This window comes from Miniopterus schreibersii, assembly GCF_964146895.1.
Source record: "Miniopterus schreibersii genome assembly, chromosome: 4".
NCBI lineage: Eukaryota > Metazoa > Chordata > Mammalia > Chiroptera > Miniopteridae > Miniopterus > Miniopterus schreibersii.
The window spans coordinates 25,526,556-25,541,717 of record NC_138105.1 but is presented as its reverse complement, the minus strand read 5'-3'; the positions used below and the strand labels follow the sequence as shown (position 1 = coordinate 25,541,717).

General features: G+C 35.6%; 1 protein-coding gene across 4 annotated transcripts in view; it reads right to left on the bottom strand.

Moving 5' to 3' along the window:
* The window catches only part of RAPGEF6 (Rap guanine nucleotide exchange factor 6), a 186,401-nt gene that overhangs the window by 129,778 nt on the left and 41,461 nt on the right, over nucleotides 1-15,162 (bottom strand). The window lies entirely within an intron of this gene.

Sequence of the window (15,162 nt, the reverse complement as noted above, 5' to 3'; positions counted from 1 at the left end):
AAGCAATCTAAAATATTATATAAAAATTAAGTATCGTGGCCAGTTATACATTATATATAATTTATTCCAAAAATAACCAAATATAAAAAAACTCCATTAATAATGCAAACAAAATATAAAATACCAAAAAATAAACTTAAGAAATATAAAAGTCATTTATAAAAAACTATACAATTTTATTGATGGACTGGAAATAGGGACTGAATGAAAAAAGTGACAGCATGTCAGTTCTCCACAAAGTATAGGGTTATATACAAATATTAGTTTATAACAAAATTCCAATCAAAATCCAAATGATTTTAGAACAAAAATTCTCATTTTCCTTAAGCAGTAGAACTGTATGTTTTGTTTTTGCCCAAACTTTAACATCATCTAATACATAAAACAAAAACAAATTTGTAAAAGTGTGCTTTCATACAAGATGGAATAACAGGTACTAGGTTTATTCTCTCACCTGAGAAAACAAAATATATAAAACAACAATTTCAAGACACTGGATAACATGTAGGACAGGGCTGTGCACCCTAACAGAAAAAACACACACACTAAGATGACCCCTACAATATTCCATTTTCCCACTCACACAGGCAGTATCTAGACTACAATGCAAAAGAGAAGCCTAACAGAGCCTGGCAGTCTCAATGAACTGAAGAGACAGAGATAGCTTTGGGGTGTGGGCGATGGGGAAAAGATCATTAAAATTTACAGGGCAGACAACAGAAAAGGAGGGAGCAGGAGAGAGAGTGAGACAGAGAGAATGAAAATGTGCACGAGAGTGCACGTGTGAACACACATATGTACTTTGGTGACATTCAGTAAGGTTCCCTTGAGTCTCTGAGTGAGTACTATGAATATATGAGAACAAACCAACTAAAAGCCAGAATGCAAAGATGACAGAAATTATCTCTGGTGAGCATGTAGAAATCATTAACAAAATAACAGCAAACCAAATCCTGTAATGTATTAAAGTATTGGACACTGTGAACAAGTTGTGGTTATTCTAGAAATGCAAGGAAGTTTAACATCATAAATCAATTAATACAATATACTCTGCTAGTAAAAGAATGTACAAAAACCACATGATCTTTCCAGTAAACACAGAAAAAAATCTGACAAAATTTAAACTTGTTCATGATAAAATCTTTTGAACCTACTAGATACACAGAAGGAAGCTTCCTAATTGTCATCTAGGGCATGTATTAAAATTTTAAATTTATTGAGACTTGTTTTTTGGCCTAGAATATGCTCTAGAATAGAGAATGATCTGTATATAAGTCTGAAAAAATTATGTATCAAATCAAAGTGGTTGATAGTACTTTCCAAGCTTTACCCTTTACTAATTTTTCAGGCTAGTGGTTCTATCAATTATTCAGAGTAGAGTTTGAAATCTCTAGCTGAATTTCTACTGCTTCTTTCAATTCTGTCAGTTTTTACTTTTCCATATTTGGTGGCTCTATTATTAAATGCATATACAATAAAACTGTCATGTGCTCCTAAAATTATGATCCTCTTGACACTGTGAAATTTTGATCTCAGTCTCTAGTAATATTCCTGTTTTACAGTCTGTTTTGACTGATGTTGATATGACCAACTCTAGTTTTTTTATGAATACAATTTGCCTAGTATATTCTCTTCCATCCTTTTACTTTCAATGTCTTTCTGCTTAAAGATAAAGGATTTCCTGTAGGTAGCACATAATTAAATCTTGGATTGTCATAGAATCTGATCATCTCTACCTTTTGACTGGACTGTCTAGACTATGCACTTGCAATAAAATTATTGATGTGGTTGCATTATGTCTGCCATTTTCCTATTTATTCTGTAAATGCCTCATCTTTTGTGTTCCTCTATTCCTCCTTTATTTCCATCCTTTCTGTTAAATGAATATTTTAACTCCTTTGGTGATTTTTAAATGTGATTTTTTGTTACATTAATGGTTAATCTAGAGAGAACATTGCATCATGAATAAGACAAGGCTATCCACTGTCACTACTTCAAACCAACATTGAACTGCAGATTCCAGCCAGTGTAATAAAGCAAGAAAAGACATTAGAGGCATACATATGGAAAGGAAGACATAAAGCAGTCTTTACCAAAGACAACCGATTCTGTATATAGAAAACTCTAAGGATCTACAAACTAAACTATTAGAACTTAAGAGTATATCAAGGTCGCAGGATATAAGATCAATATATAAAAACCAAATGTATTTCTCTATACTAGCAATAAAATAAAATAAAATAAAAAGAAAACAATGCCATTCAGAACGGTATTAAAAATATTTGGGAATAATTTTACAAAAGTGTAAGATGTATACACTGAAAAATGCAAAATATTACTGAGAGAAATTAAAGAAGATGTAAATATATATAGCAACAATTCATGTTCATAGATTGGAAGATGTAATGCTGTTAAGACTGCAAGTCTCTTCAAATTAATCCATAGATTCTAAATATTTCTGGACATTCAGTTTCCAGTCTGGCACATAAGAATATTGGAAATTGCACTCTGTGCTAATAGCAAATAAAATGCTGAACAAATTGAAAAATCAATGACCTTTCATAGATCTGTAAGAGAAGTGGGGTAACAAGAACAAAAATACTGTCCACAAACTGGAGAAAATGACAGATGAATACAGAGAATCACAACTTAGAGCAGCAATCTCCAAGTGAACTAGTGCCAGGATAGGGAAAATCAAACTGAACTGCAGAATCATAATGAACTGCTGGAAGTTCAAAGTAGGCAACTGAGTGTTAAAACTCCAGTGAGATGCAGGTCACTGAAGGGGCCTCCAAACCTCTTTCAGTTTTACATTATGGATTTCTACCAGGTTCCCACAGTAAATAAGAGAGAAAAACCCCTTGTGCTCCTGGCAATGGGAGGGGAAAAGGAACTATTTTGAAAAATCCCACAGCAAGGTCTGCCCTTAGGAGAAATTATTCTATCAGAGACCTACAGAAAGGGAAATAATACCCAACTCAAGTTGGCTCTAGCCTTCCATAGCAGAAGCAAAGTACCTAACTCCAACCCACCCTAGCTATTATCCTGTCCCACCTAAAAGGAGGAAAAAAACAAACCTGAGACACACTTGTAAAGTTCAGAGGCAAAGGCTCACTAAAAGACTAATACCTAATACCTAATCACAGGACTACAAAATGCTTTCTCTCTCCCTACACCTTACAGCAATTCCTTTGGCCCAGAACCTGATGTCTGGCTATCAAGAAAAAAATTACAAGGCATACTAAAAGGCAAAATAGACAGGTGGAAAACAGAGCAAGCTTAAGAACCAGATTCGGATATGGCAGGGATGTATAAAAAGAATTATACAACATGACCAACTGGGTTTTCCCCAGGTATGTGAGGCTGGTTCAGCAGTAAAAAATCATTTAATGTAATCCATCACATCAAAAAACTAAAAAGAAAAAATGCATAATAATATCAATAATGCAGAAAAAGTATTTAAGAAAATAGAATATCCATTCATAAAAACGTAGTAAATAAGGAATAGAGGGAAACTTCCTGAACTTGATAAAGACTATGTAGAAAAAACAACAGCTAATATACTTAATGGTGAGAAACTCAATGCTTTACTACTAAGATCAGGAACTAAGAAATGATGTCCCCTTTCAATCACTGCTTTTCAAAATCATCCTTAAAGTCCTAGCTAATACAATAAAATAAGAGAATAAAAGATATTCATGTTGAGAAGGAAGACATAAAACTGTCCTTGTTTGCAGATGACATGATTACCTATATAGAAAATCTGAGAAAAACTGACAATTGCTTTACCATCATGTAGACCATTAATGAAGAAGTGGAATGTGAAATAAAAAATACAATGCCATTTTATTAGCATCCAAAAAAAAAATAAATACTATGGTAAAAATCTAACCAAATATGTACAAGATCTATATGAGGAAAATTACAAAACTGATGAAAAATATCACAGCAGAACTAAATAAATGAAGATAATCCATGTTCATGGATAGGAAGACTCAATGTTGTAAAATGTCAGTTCTCCCCAATGATTTATAGACTCAATGCAATCGCAATCAAAATCCAGAAAGTTATTTTGTGGACACTAAAAAACTTATTCTAAAGTTTCTACAGAAAAAGAAAAGGCCCAGGATAGCTAGCACAACACTGACAAAGAACAACGAAGTCAGAGGATTGATGCTATCCAACTTCAAACTTACTATAAAGCTATAGTAATCAAGGCAGTGTGGTATTAGTGAAAGAACAGACAAATAGATCAATGGAACAGAACAGAGAACCCAGAAATAGACCCCCAAATACAGTCAACCGATCTTTCACAAAGGAGGAAAGGCAACACAATGGAGCAAAGTTAGTCTTTTCAACAAATGGTGTTGGAACAACTGTACATCCACATGCAAAAAAAGAAAAGAAAGAATCTAGATACATACATTACACCCTTCACAAAAATGAATTCAAAATGGATCAAAGATCTAAATGTAAAATGCAAAACTATAAAACTCACAGTAGGTAAAAGAAGAAAACTTGGGTTACTGTGGGCATGGAGATGATTTTTAGCTATGACACCAAAGGCGTAATACATAAAAGTAATAACTGATAAGTTGAACTTCATTAAAATTAAAAACTTGTTATAAAAAAGGCAAAGTCAAGAGAATGTGAAGACAAACCATAGACTAGAAGAAAGTATTTGCAAAAGGTATACCTGATAAAGGACTGTTATGCAAAATATACACAGAACTCTTATAACTCAACAATAAGAAAACAAACATAATTTAAAAAGGAACCAAAGACCTTAACAGACACCTCATCAAAGAAGATATACAGATGGTAAGTAATCACATAAAAAGACATTCCACATCAGGGAAATGCAAATTAAAACAACGAGATACCACTATACCCTATTAGAATAGCCCAAATCCGAAACACTAACAATACCAAATGCTGGTGAGGATGTGGAACAACAGGAACTCTCATTCACTGCTGGTAGTAACACAAAATGGTACAGCCACTTTGGATGACAGTTTGGCAATATCTAACAAAGCTAAAAATACTCTTACCATATGATCCAGTAATCATGTTTCTTGGTATTTACCCAAAGAGTTGAAAGCTTAACATTCATACAAAACCTGCATGGGGACTTTTATAACAACTTTATTCATAACTGCCAAAACTTGGGTACAAAAATCCATTGCCTTATTGTATACTAACAACAAAACTTAAGAAAAAGAAATGAAAAAACAATTCCTTTTGTAATTGCAACCAAAAGAATAAAATACCTAGGAATAAACTTAACAAAGAATGTGAAAGGCCTATATACTAAAAATTACAAAACATTTTTAGAAGAGATTGAAAAAGACACAACAAAATGGAAAAATATCCCATGTTCATGGATTGGAAGAATCAACATAGTTAAAATGCCCATATTACCCATAGCAATATACAGATTTAATGCAATCCCCATCAAAATATCAATGTCATTTTTTAAAGAAATAGAATGAGAAACCACTAGATATGTATGGAACCAAAAAAGAACTTAATAGCCAAAGCAATCCTAAGAAAAAAAAACGAAGCTGGAGATATCATGCTACCTGACTTCAAACTATACTACAGAAGTACGATAATAAAAACAGCATGGTATTAGCACAGAAACAGTCACAAAGATCAGAAGAACAGAATAGAGAGCCCAGATATAAAACCACATATATAGGCAGTTAATTTTTGGCAGAGGAGCCAGAAACACATACTGGAGTAAAGACAGTCTCTTTAATAAACGGTGCTGGGAAAACTGGAAAGCCACATGCAAAAGAAAGAAACTGGATAATAGTTTGTCCCCATGTACAAAAATAAACTCAAAATGGATCAAAGACCTAAATGTGAGACATGAAACAATAAGTTACATAGAAGAAAACATAGGTACCAAACCTAGGGACCTTGGTCATAGAGAACATTTTATGAACTTGACCCCAAAGGCAAGGGAAGTAAAGGCAAAAATAAATGAATGGGACTATATCAAACTAAAAACCTTCTGCACAGCAAAAGAAACTGACAACAAAACAAAGAGGCAGTCAATCAGATGGGAGATGATATTTGTAAACAGGAGCTCCAACCAAGGTTTAATTCCCAAAATATATAAAGAACTCATACAACTCAAAACCAAACAAACAACCCAATCAAAAAGTGGGCAAAGGACCCGAACAGACACCTCTCCAAAGACATACGAAGAGCCAATAGACATACGAAAAGATGTTCAACCTCACTAGCAATTAGGGAAATACAAATCAAAACTACAATGAGATACCATATCATACCTGTTAGAGTGGCTATTATCAACAAGACAAGCAATAACAACTGTTACGAGAGGTTGTGCAGAAAAGGGAACCCTCATTCACTGCTGGTGGGAATGCACACTGGTTCAACCACTATGGAAAGGAGTATGGCGACTGTCAAAACATTAAGAACAGAGCTGACATACAATCCAGCAATCCCTTTCCTGGGTATATATCCGAAAAACTCGAAAACATGTATTCACAAAGATATATGTACCCCTATGTTTACTGCAGCATTATTCACAGTGCTCAAGACATGGAAACCTCCAAAGTGTCCTGTGATATAAGCTGGATAAAGATGATGTGGTAAAATTTTCACCAGTATTAACAACAATATACATCTCTCTCTCTCTCTAAGCGTTACTTTTCTTTCTTTCTCTGTTTTTTTTTTAAGCATTTGTGTGTGTGTGTGTGTGTTTGTGTGTGTGTGTGTGTTCTCCCTTCACTCTCCCAGTTCTATTTTCACTTGGGTTGTTTTCATTGTGACTCTCAAGATATTTTGTAAGATACCTCTTGTTTCCTGGAAGTTTAGCTGTGTATTGTCCTGCCTTGCCAACACCCGTACAACAGCTTACACGACGAGGTTGGGGCTGAGACACAGTTAGCCAACCTGAGAGGAGGGTCCTCCCAAGGACTGATCAATGACAATCTAGACCCAACCACAACAGGAGAACATAAAGAAACCAAAAAAGGGACACCCACAAGAGGGGCACGCCTAGAGCAAAGAGCTCAGAAGTATAAGGAAAACACACCTCTGGGCTCCACTGGACTCACAAGACAAAATCCCATCCCACAAGACTGGGAGACAGCGAATATATCTAATTTATAGATACAAACACTAAGACCTACCAAAATGGGGAGACAAAGAAACAACCCCCAAATTAAAGGAAAAATCGCCACAAAAAGACTTTGATGAGATGGAGTTAAGCAAGTTATGAGAAACTAAGTTCGTGCATGGATGATGAAGATTTTCAAGGAACTTAAGAAGATACTAGATGATAAGATCAAGGACCTTAGTGAAAACATGAAATAAGAGATACCATAAACAAAACTCAGACAGAGATAAAGACTGCTGTATCTGATATCAAGGATGCACTGGAAGGAATTAAAAGCAGGCTCAATGAAGCAGAGGATAGAATAAGTGATTTAGAAGACAAGGTAGAAAAAAATCACACAATAATTGCAGTAAAAAGAAAAAACGCTTAAAAAGCATGAGGACAGTCTAAGGGAGCTTTGGGACAACATGAAGTGAAAAACATTCGCATTATAGGAGTGCCAGAGGGGGAGGAAAGAGGGGGAGGAAAGAGAGCAAGGGATAGAGAACTTGGTGGATGAAATAATGATAGAAAACTTCCCTAGTCTGGTGAAGGAGAAAGCCACACAACTTCAGGAAGCACAGAGGGTTCCAAACAAGAGGGACCCAAACAGACCCACTCCAAGATACATCATAATTAAAATGGCAAATGGCAAGGACAAAGAGAAAATATTAAGGTCTGCGAGAGACAAGCAGTGACCTACAAGGGAACCCCCATAAGGCTGACAGCTGATTTCTCAACAGAGACTCTTCAGGCCAGAAGGGAGTGGCATGAAGTTCTCCAAGTAATGAAAAGCAAGAACATGCAACCAAGATTGCTTTATCCAGCAAGGCTATCATTTAAAATTGAAGGTGAAATAAAGAGCTTCCCAGACAATAAAAGGCTAAAGGAGTTCAGTACCACTAAACCAGCATTGCAAGAAATGCTAAAAGGACTGCTTTAAGAAAAGAAGAATAGTGAGAGAAAGGTCCATCAGCATAAAGGGGGAAAACGGCATTAAGTAATATGATATCAACAGTAACCTTAAATGTAAACGGAATAAATGGTCCAATCAAAAGACAAAGGGTAGCTGAATGGATAAGAAAACAGGACCCAAATATATTCTGTCTACAAGAGACCCACTTGAGAGCAAAAGACTCACACAGGCTAAAAGTGAAGGGATGGAGTAAAATATTCCATGCAAATGGAAAGGAAAAGAAAGCTGGAGTAGCGATTCTTATTTCTCACAAAACAGACTTCAAAATAAAGACCATAACGAGAGACAAAGATGGTCACTAAATATTACTAAAGGGATCAATCCAACAGGAGGAAACAACCCTTATAAATATTTATGCACCCAATATAGGACCACCTAAATACATAAAAAATTTCTTGGGGGACTGTAAAGGGGAGATTGACAGCAACACAATCACAGTGGGGGACTTTAACACCCCACTGTCAGCATTAGACAGATCATCAAGACAAAAAATCAACAGGGAAACGCACACCTTAAATGAATCACTAGACCTAATGGATTTAATTGACATTTACAGAACATTTCACCCCAAAGCAGCAACATAGACATTCTTCTCAAGTGCACATGGAATATCCTCAAAAACAGACCACATGTTAGGGCACAAGGCAAGTCTCTACAAATTCAAGAAGATTGAAATCATATCCAGCATCTTCTTGGATCACAATGCCATGAAACTAGAAATCAACCGCTATAAAAAAACTCAAAAATATTCAAACACATGGAGGCTAAATAGCATGTTATTAAACAATGAATGGGTTACCAATGAGATCAAGGAAGAAATCAAAAACTTCATGGAAAGTAACGAAAATGAACAGACAACAACCCAAAACCTATGGGACACGGCGAAAACAGTCCTGAGAGGAAAATTCATAGCGTGACAGGCCTATCTCAAGAAACAAGAAAAAGATCTAATGAACCATCTAACACAACAACTAAAAGAACTAGAAAGAGAACAGCAAGGAAAGCCCTGAGGAAGTAGAAGAAAGGAAATAATAAAGGTTAAAGCAGAAATTAATGACATAGAGACTAAAAAAAACAATACAAAAAATCAGTGAAACCAAGAGCTGGTTCTTGGAAAAGGTAAATAAGACTGATGCACCTTTAGCCAGACTCACTAAGAAACAAAGAGAGAGGACCCAAATAAGTAAAATCAGAAATGAAAGAGGCGATATAACTGACCCAACAGAAATACAAAGGATTGTAAGAAAATATTATGAGCAACTATATAATAACAAATTGGACAACATGGGGGAAATTGGACAAATTCCTAGAAGCATACAATCTTCCAAAAGCTGAATCAAGAAGAGGCAGAACACCTGAATAGGCCGATAACAACTAATGAAATTGAAGCAGTAATCAAAAAACTCCCAGCAAACAAAAGTCCTGGACCAGATGGATTTACAGGCGAGTTTTACCAAACATTCAAAGAAGAATGAAAACCTATTCTATTCAAACTATTCCAGAAAATTCAAGAGGAGGGAAAACTCCCAAACTCTTTTTATGAGGCCAGCATCATCCTAATCCCCAAACCAGATAAAGATGCTACAAAGAAAGAAAATTACAGGCCAATATCCCTGATGAACATAGATGCTAAAATCCTCACTAAAATACTAGCAAACCAGATCCAGCAATACATTAAAAAGATCATACATCATGACCAAGTGGGATTTATTCCGGGGATGCAAGGCTGGTACAAAATCCACAAATCAATAAATGTGATACATCACATAAACAAAATGAAGGACAAAATCATATGATCATATCAACAGACACAGAAAAAGCATTCGACAAAATCCAGCCACCATTTCTGATAAAAACTCTCAGCAAAGTGGGAACAGAGGGATCATACCTCAACATAATAAAGGACACATATGACAGACCTACAGCCACCATCATACTCAATGGGCAAAAACTAAAACCATTTCCATTAACAACAGGAACAAGACAGGGATGTCCACTTTCACCACTCTTACTCAACATAGTACTGGAAGTCGTCGCCACAGCCATCAGACAGGAAGAAAACATAAAAGGTATCCAAATTGGAAAGGAGGAAGTAAAAATGTCATTATTTGCAGATGACATGATATCGTACATAGAAAACCCTAAAGACAGCATCAAAGTACTACTAGATTTGATAAACGAATTTGCAAGGTAGCTGGATACAAAATCAACATCCGGAAATCAATGACATTCCTATACACAAACAATGAACTTTCAGAGAGAGAAACTAAAAAAGCAATATCATTTACCATTGCAACTAAAAAAATAAGATAACTAGGAATAAACTTAATCAATGATATAAAAGACCTGTACTCGGAAAACTACATGACACCAAAAAAATAAATAGAGGAAGATTTAAACAAGTGGAAGAATATACCATGCCCATGGATTGGAAGAATTAATATCATTAAAATGTCCATACTACTCAAAGCAATTTATAAATTCAATGCAATTCCTATGAAAATACCAACAGCGTATTTCACAGACCTAGAACAAACATTTCAAAAATTTATATGGAACCAAAAAAGACCCCGAATAGCTGCAGCCATCTTGAGAAAAAATAGAGGGATCACATTACCAGACTTCAAACTGTATTACAAAGCCACTGTAATCAAAACGGCCTGGTATTGGTACAACAACAGACATATAGATCAATGGAACAGAACAGAGACCCTAGAAATAGACCCACGCCATTATGGTCAGTTAATATTTGACAAAGGAGGCAAGAGTATCCAATGGAGTAAAGACAGTCTCTTCAATAAGTGGTGCTGGGAAAATTGGATACATGCAAAAAAATGAAACTAGACCACCAACTTTCACCATACACAAAAATTAACTCAAAATGGATAAAAGACTTAAATGTAAGTCACGAAACCATAAAGATCCTGGAAGAAAACATAGGCAGTAAAGTCACAAACATCCCACATAGTGGACTTTTTACTGATACATCTCCTAGGGCAAGAGAAATAAAAGAAAAAATAAACATACGGGACTACATCAAACTAAAAAGCTTCTGCACAGCAAAAGAAAACAGCCTCAAAATACAAAGGAACCCCACGGTCTGGGAAAACATATTTGCCAAGGATGAATCTGATAAGGGGCTAATTTCCAAAGCGTACAAAGAACTCACACTACTCAGCAAGAGGAAGACAAACAACCCAATTAAGAAATGGGCAAAGGACTTGAATAGACACTTCTACAAAGAGGACATACAGATGGCCAAGAGACACATGAGAAAATGCTCAACGTAGCTAATCATGAGAGAGATGCAAATTAAAGCCACAATGAGGTATCACTTCACACCTGTCAGAATGGCTACCATCAACAAATCAACAAACAACAGGTGCTGGCGAGGGTGTGGAGAAAGGGGATCCCTAGTACACTGCTGGTGGGAGTGCAGACTGGTGCAGCCACTATGGAAAACAGTATGGAGGTTCCTCAAAAAATTAAAAATGGAGCTGCCTTTTGACCCAGTGATTCCACTCCTAGGAATGTATCCTAAGAATCCTGAAACATTAATCAGAAAGAATACGTGTACCCCGATGTTCATAGCAGCACAGTTTACAATAGCTAAGATCTGAAAACAGCCCAAGTGCCCATCAGTAGATGAGTGGATAAAAAAGCTGTGGGACATTTACACCATGGAATACTACGCAGCTGTAAAGAAGAACAACCTAGTATGTATGGACCTGGAGAAAATTATGCTAAGTGAAATAAGCCAGGCAGCGAAAGACAAACATCACATGATCTCGCTTATCCGTGGAATCTAAAGAACTTAATAAACTGAACAGAATAGATTCAATGACATGGAAGCATAGACGAGACTGATGAATGTCAGAGGGATGGAGGAGGGCGGGTGGGTAGAGGGGAAGAGAGTAACCAAAGAATTTATATGCATAATGCACAACCCAAGGACACGGACAATGATGGGGAGAGGGACTGGGGAGAGGGATGGGATGGGGTGGAACGGGTCATTGGTGAGAAAAAGGGACATCTGTAATATTTTAAACAAAAATAAAATTAAAAAGAAAATAAAAATTAAAAAGCTGGAAAATGTAATGCACCTGATAATGGAGCAGAGAGGCTATATATCAAAATAGCTGCCAGCATTAACTAGTATTAATATAATTAATGAATTAAATATAAATGTATTGAACAACCTAATCAAATTTCAGTTTGTCAGAATGTCAATAAAAACCTTGATGCAACTAAAGGAAAAAAAAGATGATGTGGTAGATGTACACTATGGAATACTACTCAGCCATAAGAAAGGATGAAACATTACCATTTTCAACAATATGGATGGACCTTGAGAATATTACGATAAATAAAAAAAGCTAAGAACCACATGATTTCACTCATTGTGGGATATAAAACTGAAACTTGTGCACACAAACAGCAGTGTGGTGGTTGCCAGGGGGAATGGGGTGGGGGGATGGAAGGTCTTAACACATGGTGACAAAAGATATGATTTTGGATGGTGGGCACACAGAGCAATACACAGATCTTGTAACATAGAAACCTAAACCCGAAACCTATATATTCATGTTAACCACTGTCACCCCAATAAATTTAATGATAAATAAATAAATAACTGCCAAAACTTGGAAGCGATCAAGATATCCTTCAGTATATAAATGGATAAACTGTGATATACTCAGATAACATTATTATTCAGTGCTAAAAGAAATGAACTGTTAATTCATGAAAAGACATGAAGGACATTTAAATACATATTTCTAAGTGAAAGAACCCAATCTGAAAAGGCTATATACTGTATGATTTCAACTATATGACATTCTAGAAAATGCAAAACTATTAAGATAATAAAAAGATAGTGGTTGCCAGAGGTTGGGGGAAGGCAGAAATAAATAGGTGGAAGTCAGAGGAATTTTAGGACCATAAAATTACTCTGTATGTTACTACAATAGTGGATACATCATTATATATTTGTCCAAACCCATAGGATGTACACCACCAAGAATGAACCCTAATATAAACTAAGGACTTTAGGTAATGATGTGGCAGTGTAGGTTCATCAACAGTAACTAATGTACCACTCTGGCCCTGGCTGGTTTGTTCAGTGGTTAGAGCGTAGGCCTGCGGACTGAAGGGTGTCAGGTTTGATTCCAGCCAAGGGCATGACCTCGGTTGCAGGCTCTATCCCTGGCCCCAGTTGGGGCGTGTGCTGGAGGCAACCAATCCATGTGCCTCTCTCATATCCATGTTTCTCAATCAATCAATCCCCTCGCCCCCCACTCTCTCTGAAATGCAATGGAAAATATCCTCGGGTGAAGATAAAAACAACAACATATTACCATTCTGGTAAGGAAAGCTGATAATGGTGGAAGCTATGCATGAGTAGACGCATTGCACATATGGAAAAACCTTATACCTACCACTCCATTTTGCTGTAACCCTAAAATTGCTCCCAAAAAATAAGGCCTATTTTGAAATAAACAGTAAGTCATTTACTATGAAAATCCCAATAGGGTTTATTGTATAAATTGACAAGCAGATCCTTAAATTTATATAAAAATACAAAGGACCTAAAATAATCAAAACTGTTCTAAAGCTGAACAAAGTTGTACAACTTACAATTTGAAAACTTACAACAAACTCACAATAATCAAGACAGCAGTACTGGTACTTAGATAGAAAAACAGTTAAATGAAATAGAATAAATAGTTTAGAATAAACAAATACCACGAACGTAGTCAATTGATTTGCAACAAAGGTACTAAGGCAATCCAATGCGTTTTCATCAAATGGCACTGGGTCAATTGGATATCCTTATGCAAAAAAAAATGCCCAAAACAAACAAAAATTAGGTAACAGTAGACATAGGCCAAAATGTAACAGCAAAATCTGAAAAACTTCTAGAAAAAAAAGAGAGGAAAAAAACTGTGAGTTTAGGTCAAACAAAGATTTCTTAGACTTTAACAAACACCAAACCCCAATCCTCAAAAACAATCAAACAGAAAGTAATAAATTGAAATTGGAATATAATAAACAAAATAAACTGATGAACAAAGTGGATCCAGAGACACAGAAGCTTGGAACAAACTGAGGGATCTCAGAGGGAAGGTGGGGACCGGGGTGTGGGTGAGGAGAGATTAATCAGGGAACTTGTATGTTTATGGGCATGGCCCATGGACATGGACATTGGTGTGGGGAGGGCCTGGGGGTGGGATGGATGTGGGGTGGAGGGAATCAGTGGGGTTAAAAGGGGGACATCGGTAATGGTCTCAACAGTTAAGATAAAGAAACGTTAAAATAAATAAATAAATAAATAAATAAATAAATAAATAAATAGAATTTTATCAAAATTTAAAATGTTTGTTTAAAATGTTTCAAAAGACACTATAAAGAAAAGGAAAAGCCATAGACCAAAAGAAAATATATACAAATCATATATCTTATTAAAAAAAGTATCCAAAACATAAATTCTTACAACTTAAGAAGACAAACAATACAATTAAAAATGGAAAAAAGTTTTGAATAGACATTTCAACAAAGAACGTATAGGGATGCCTAATAAGCACATGAAAAGGTCCTCAACAGCACCAGTCACTATAAATTCCTAAGTGATGGAGAGGATGTGGAAAGTGTATGTTGTGGCCCTTTCCTCGAAGTTAAATATATACTTATCAGACAGAATAAAATTATACTCCTGGGTATCTACAAGAAAATAAAAAAATGAAAACACATGCCTCACATAAAAATTTGTATGTGAATCCTGACCACCATTATTCGTAAAAGCCCCTAAACTAAAACAATAAAAAAGTTCAAATTTTTCACAATTTTCATAAATAGCTAGACAAAATCTATCATCACAGAATGAAAAACAATTTAGCAGTTTTTAAAATGGGCATGCTACATGTGCTAAAAAATGGATACACCTCAGAAACATTATGCTAAAATGACAGAAGCCAAAAACAAGAGACTACTTTTAAATATCTGAAATATCTGAAAGTACACAGAGAGCAGAGCAGATTAACTGCAAAATGGC